The 6665-nt window shown below is 37.1% G+C and overlaps 1 pseudogene; it reads right to left on the bottom strand.

The window, feature by feature from the left end:
- Positions 1-484: 484 nt before the first annotated feature.
- Positions 485-1053, bottom strand: LOC110309535 (annotated as a pseudogene).
- Between the last annotated feature and the right edge of the window lie 5612 nt (positions 1054-6665).

Genomic DNA, 6665 nt, shown 5'->3' with positions numbered 1-6665 from the left:
CATAAATTTACAAGCATATAGGGTACTACGGTAAGAAGTAGCTGAGTCTAGAGTGAATGTGACTTGAATCTTTAGAGTTGGTTATCCTTGATAGTCCTCTTTATATTTCTAATAGTTTAGTATGGATGTCATTTTTAAATTAATTTCAAAATGTTTCATCTCACAGACCTGTTTATATCCTGGGTTATGTGTCTTTAGCTCCTAAAACTGTTTATATAAGCAGATACCTCCATTGTTTTATACCTTTATTTATTTTGTCAGCAAAGGATTGTTGAGTCTTCACTATAATGATACTAGGCACTGAAAATGTGAGGATGGAATGATATTGGGTTTTAGAGACTTCTTCTTATGAGACTTGGGATGCATCATAATAAGCCATCTTAACTTTCTAATCTCCACACAAAGTTGAGATTTACAGTAGAAATCAGACTAAAGATCAATAACTTTTTTTTTTACTTTTATCTGCATTTATTTTATGCTGAATTCATTTCCGTGTCATGAGTTTTTGTTTCTTCAGTTTCTTCTGGGATATTTTTTTTTTCTGTGCAATCTCCTCTTCTGGCTTTGGAATGATCTGTTCCTTCTCAGTGAGGATCATCTCAATGTGGCAGGGGGAGCTCATGTATGGATTAATCCGACCATGAGCTCTGGAGGTTAGTCGGCGCATCTTTGGTGCTTTGTTGACCTGGATGTGTTTAATGACTAGAGAATCTACGTCTAAACCCTTAAGTTCAAATTACTCTCTGCATTTTTAAGCATGTGCAGCAAAAATTCAGCACTCTTTTTTGGCCACCGTACCTGTGCCCAGCCCCACTGTTTGGCCTGGGCGCACCTACTGACTCCACCATTATACCGCCAGAATGGCACACATTGCTTCTTTAAAGGGACATCTTTCAGATACTTGGTAGCTTTGCGGATATGCATACCCTTGATGGCCTGGGCAGCTTCCCGGGTGTTCTTAAAGTGAGCACGGAGGTTTGAAGCTCTTGATTTGCATGATTTTGTGGGATTTTCTGGGTCAAGGGAGTAGCGAACCATCTTCACAGGTCACCTCTGGCCGCGTACAGGAAGAGGGTCAATAACTTTTAAACGTGGTCATCACAGACTCATTCTTTATCCCACCAACATAATTCAAAGTTTCCCAGAAATCATGAGAACCTGAAATCGTCCTTATCACATCTAACTACTATAGCTATAGGTAAGCCTTTTTTTTTTTTTTTTTTTTTTGGAATTTGAGAATATAAATCATTAACCATTTAATTCTTTATGTGGGTTGCTATTCATGTAATTTATTCAGCATTTATTAACTACTCATAGTTATAAACTATAATTGTCTCCTCACTTTAAATAACTCCAATTCTAACTTTCATCTTGTTCTAGATTATCACCATTTATATTCTACTCTTTTTCCTTTTATGTGGCTACATTTTATAGAATGTCTATCTGCTGACGACAGTACTTTTCTGAACTAGCACTTCATGGCAAACCCTTTAATCATGGCTCTGTGCTGCTACAGCTCCTTCATAGTGAAACCGTATCTCAAGTACACATCCATAGAATTGTACTGCCTTTGGCAAATAGTTGTTGTAGGAGATTTTAAGTTGTGATCATACCAATGAAAATTGCAACTGGTTGAAGCTGGTTCAATAAAGATTAAAATAGTAGAACTGCTAAATCTTGATAGCTTCAACCGGATGTTTTATTATTTTTTAATTTTTTTTTTTTTGGCCTGTGCGTGTGAATCCCTACACGTTTCCCCCTTTTATATGTGTAATAGTCCTATTGTGTTAGGGTACATTTTACAATTATATTGATTCCTTTTAAGTCATTACTCTCAGTAAAGACATGCTGTGCATTTGGGTTTCATCATACAGTAGGTTTGGGGAAGGAAATAATGTTACAAAGTTGTTGACTATTTGACTTTAAATATTCAATATGTAAGAGCTCTTTTAATTTTACCATGAGAGAGAACCTATAGTAGCCTCTGACTGATTTGTGACAGTGTATCTTTAATGCCTCATCCAAAAAACTTGATGAAGTATAATATTCTTCTCAGGAAGTCACATATTATCTCCCATTAAATCTCAAAAAATATTTAAAAAAATGAAATCTGTAATTTAGCCTCAGACAGAATTCTTTGTGTTTTGTGAAAGTGTAAGAGGGTAGATAAAGTATATACATTAAATGCATTTAATGAAGCATCTCTTTTTAACACACACACACACACACACACACACAGCACATATGCATATACCCTTGAATCTGGATGGAATCACCCTGACAGGGTTTTCTGTCAAAAGGTACAAGATTAAAGCACATGTAGTTTTAATGCACTGAGAGCAAACACGGTTTTGCAGTCTTGTAAACAATTGAATTTTATGCATTCAGCAAATGTGCTAATTGGTTTTTACATTGTAGACTGCTCTTTTTTGTTCAACAGTAACTTCAGGAGTCCTTTCATCCACGTGCTCAAAATATTCTGGCTTTTAACAAGGAAGAAATCAAATAATATGTAAATACCTTTACCAATATTTAGAATATAACCTTGAAATGAGTGAATAGATATTCTCACACTTCAGATTTTGCATTTTGGAAAGTGTTATGATAGTGCTTGCAACCAGCTTTCAAACATATGTAACAGGAATACTCTGGAGGTTAATTACATTTAAAAATCTGCAAATTGCTGCGACTTTCCCGAGGTTGGAGGCCATATAAATATAGCTGTCATTCTTTTCCTGGGACTGGACCAATTTTTTTTTTAAAGCAAAAGGTTTTCATCTTGTTTTCCTGAAGCCTGACCTATGTTAGCAGTCATGATGCTTTATAGCATTGATGCAGCTGCCTACTGAACCATTTAGAGCACCTTTCGATCTGGGAAGTCTGATTACATTTTATGATCACACTTCTAAGGTCAAGGAATTTGATTTGCATCCATCAGGCAAGTAGAAGGAGGAAAGTCTCTCACAAGCATTATCTCCAGTTTGTCAGTGTCATCCCATATACATATAAATATATATCCATATACATATATATTTGTGTCATCCATATACACACACATCCATATATACATATATATGTATACATTCAGTTGGTGCTTTTATGCTACATTTCAAGATTTAAAAGCGTAAAGTCAGGGTCTTTGTAGAATCTAGAACAATGTACAATTCTAATTTATTAACTCATCATTCATCCAGGAGACCCTTTGCTATTTTAAAGGTTCCAGAAGGCAGAAGTACTTGTTTAATAAAAACAAGTAGCCATACATGAGGCAATCATTTTGTAAAGGGCACAGAGCTGGTGGAGCCAACATAATTTAGACTACAGATGCTGTACTAACTTCCTCCTGGGATTTGAAGAACCATCCCCGGAGCTGCCATTTCTGAAGCTGTCTACTAAGCCACGTGTGTGAAAATCTAAAATAAATTTGGTCCTGGACACATTTAATCCTAATGCTCTCTCCTCACTTTATTAGACGCAAATATAGAAATAGTAGTTATTTAAAGACTACCAAATTAAAGACTACCAAATTTAGTTTTGAGAGCTTTGAAAAATCACAGGATACCAATCCCAACTTGGTACCTTATAAAGGCACTTAAAAACCACACAATTGAGGCAGCTATTCTACACACTGAAGAGAAGGGCGGTCGGTGGGGGAAGAAATTTAATTTCAGAAAGATGGCTATTCCTGGAGTTTCATTTGACTTGATGCAACTAAATGTCAAATTGTGGAAAAAGTAAAGAATATCAGAAAACCTGAATTTGATCAAAAGGTTTATGTAGGCTGTTTACAAGGTCACCTTTAGTTTCACTACTAACAGTTCCTATTTTGTCAGAGTGTCGTTACCACCTCATGTGATAGCTATAACATTTTTGAAAAACAATTTTCTTGGGAGAACTTATGCCACAGACCTCTGTATTTAATAAAGATGTCTCAGTAAACTTCTAGGCATTTCCCAGCCTTCATTTTTGCTGGCTTATTCTACAGTTAATTGGTAATCAATCTCTGTCAAGATAAGCAATTTGATCTGCCTTAATGGAGTAACGAGTTCAGTTGGGAAGTGATAAAAACTCATTTCGTTTTAATATGACCTACTCTGCAGGTACCGCATGAGTTAGGACAGACATTTCTTGCTTCTAAGTCATAGAGAAAGAAATACCCAGATTTATCAAGAGTGGATGTGAACCACATCTATATAGAAAAGTATATCTTAAAAGGCTGCTTCATTTTTAATTATGCACCCTTGATCAATCAGTATCTTGTATATGTTATAATAATGCACTAATAATTTGGTGTTTTTTTTAATTAGATATTTTCTTTATTTACATTTCAAATGCTATCCCCTTTCCTAATTTTCCTTCAGAAAATCCCCATATTCTCTGCCCCCTTCCCTTGCTCCCCAACCCACACACTCCCACTTCCTGGCCCTGGAATTTCCCTATACTGGAGCATAGAACCTTCACAGGACCAAGAGCCTCTCCTCCCATTGATGACTGACTAGGCCATCCTCTGCTACATATGCAGCTGGAGCCATGAGTCCCACCAAGTGTTTTCTTTGGTTGGTGATTTAGTCTCAGGGAGCTCTGGGGGTACTGGTTAGTTCATATTGTTGTTCCTCCTATGGGGCTGCAAACCCCTTCAGCTCCTTGGGTACTTTCTCTAGCTCCTTTATTGGGGACACTGTGCTCCATTCAATGGATGGCTGTGAGCATCCACTTCTGTATTTGTCAGGCACTAGCAGAGCTTCTCAGAAGACAGCTTTATCAGGTTCCTGTCAGCAAGCTCTTGTTGGCAGGATAGTGTCTGGGTTTGGGGGTTATTTATGGGATGGATCCCCAGGTGGGGCAGTCTCTGAATGGTCATTCCTTCAGTCTCTACTCTGAAATTTTTCTTGGTAGCTTCCTTCCATGGATATTTTTCCCCCTTGTGAGAAGGACGGAGATATCCACAATTTGGTCTTCCTTCTTCTTGATTTTCATGTGTTTTGCAAATTGTATCTTGGGTATTCTGAGCTTCTGGGCTAATATCCACTTATCAGTGAGTGTGTGTTTTTTTGTGACTGGGTTACCTCACTTAGGATGATATCTTCCAGATACAACTATTTGTCTAAGAATTTCATAAATTCATTGATTTTAATAGCTGCGTAGTTCTCCTATGTGGAAATGTATCACATTATCTGTACCCATTCCTCTGTTGAGGGACATCTGGGTTCTTTCCAGCTTCTGACTATTATAAATAGGGCTGCTATGAACACAGTGGAGCATATGTCCTTATTACGAATTGGAGCATCTTCTGGGTATGTGCCCAGGAGTGGTATTGCTGGGTCTTCCGGCAGTACTATGTCCAATTTTCTGAGGTACTGCCAAACTGATTTCCAGAGTGGTTGTACCAGTTGGCAATCCTACCAACAATGGAGGAGTGTTCCTCTTTCTCCATATCCTCACCAGCATCTGCTGTCACCTGAGTTTTTGATCCTAGCCATTCTGAATGGTGTTAGGTGGAATCTCAGTATTGCTTTGATTTGCTTTTCCCTGATGACTAAGGATGTTGAACATTTGTTTTTTTTAGATGCTTCTCAGCCATTTGGTATTCCTCAGTTAAGAATTCTTTGCTAAGCTCTGTACTCCATTTTTTAGTAGGATTATTTGGTTTTCTGGAGTCTAACTTCTTGAGTTCTTTGTATATATTGGATATTGACCCTCTATGGGATTTAGGATTGGTAAAAATCTTTTCCCAATCTGTTGGATGCCTCTTTGTCTTATTGACAGTGTCCTTTGCCTTTCAGAAGCTTTGCAATTTTATGAGTTCCCATTTGTTGATTCTTGATCTTACAGCACAATCCATTGAGGATCCAAGTTCAGGATTTTCCCCTGTGCCAATATCTTCAAGTCTTTCCCCCACTTTTTCCTCTATAAGTTTCAGAGTCTCTGGTTTTACGTGGAGTTCTTTGATCCACTTAGACTTGAGCTTTGTACAAGGAGATAAGAATGGATCAATTTGCATTCTTCTACGTGCCAACCCCCAGTTGAGCCCGCACCATTTGTTGAAAATGCTGTCTTTTTTTCCACTGGATGGTTTTAGCTCCTTTGTCAAAGATCAAGAGACCATAGGTGTGTGGGTTCATTTCTGGGTCTTCAATTCTATTCCAATGATCTACCTGTTTGTCATTGTACCAGTACCATGCAGTTTTTGTTGTTGTTGTTGTTTGTTTGTTTTTTGTTTGTCTTTTTTTTTTCCACAATTGCTCTGTAGTACAGCATGAGATCAGGGATATTGATTCCATCAGAGGTTCTTTTATTGTTGAGAATAATTTTTGCTATCCTAGGATTTTTGTTATTCCAGTTGAATTTGCAAATTGCCCTTTCTAACTCTGTGAAAAATTGAGTTGGAATTTTGATGGAAATTACATTGAATCTGTAGATTGCTTTTGGCAAGATAGCCATTTGTACTATATTGATCCTGCCAAATCATGAGCATGTGAGATCTTTTCATCTTCTGAGATCTTCTTTGATTTCTTTCTTCAGAGACTTGAAGTTCTTATCTATCAGTATCTTGCACTATGTTATTATAATGTACTAACTGTTTGGTGTTTTAACAAATAATGAGAATAGTTGTTTGCAAAACTAATAGTTAGTGAAATCAAAGTCTCCATAAAAAATAAATATGG

The sequence above is a fragment of the Mus caroli genome, chromosome 14 (assembly GCF_900094665.2).
Source record: "Mus caroli chromosome 14, CAROLI_EIJ_v1.1, whole genome shotgun sequence".
Lineage (NCBI taxonomy): Eukaryota > Metazoa > Chordata > Mammalia > Rodentia > Muridae > Mus > Mus caroli.
This window is presented reverse-complemented; position numbering and strand designations above follow the sequence as displayed.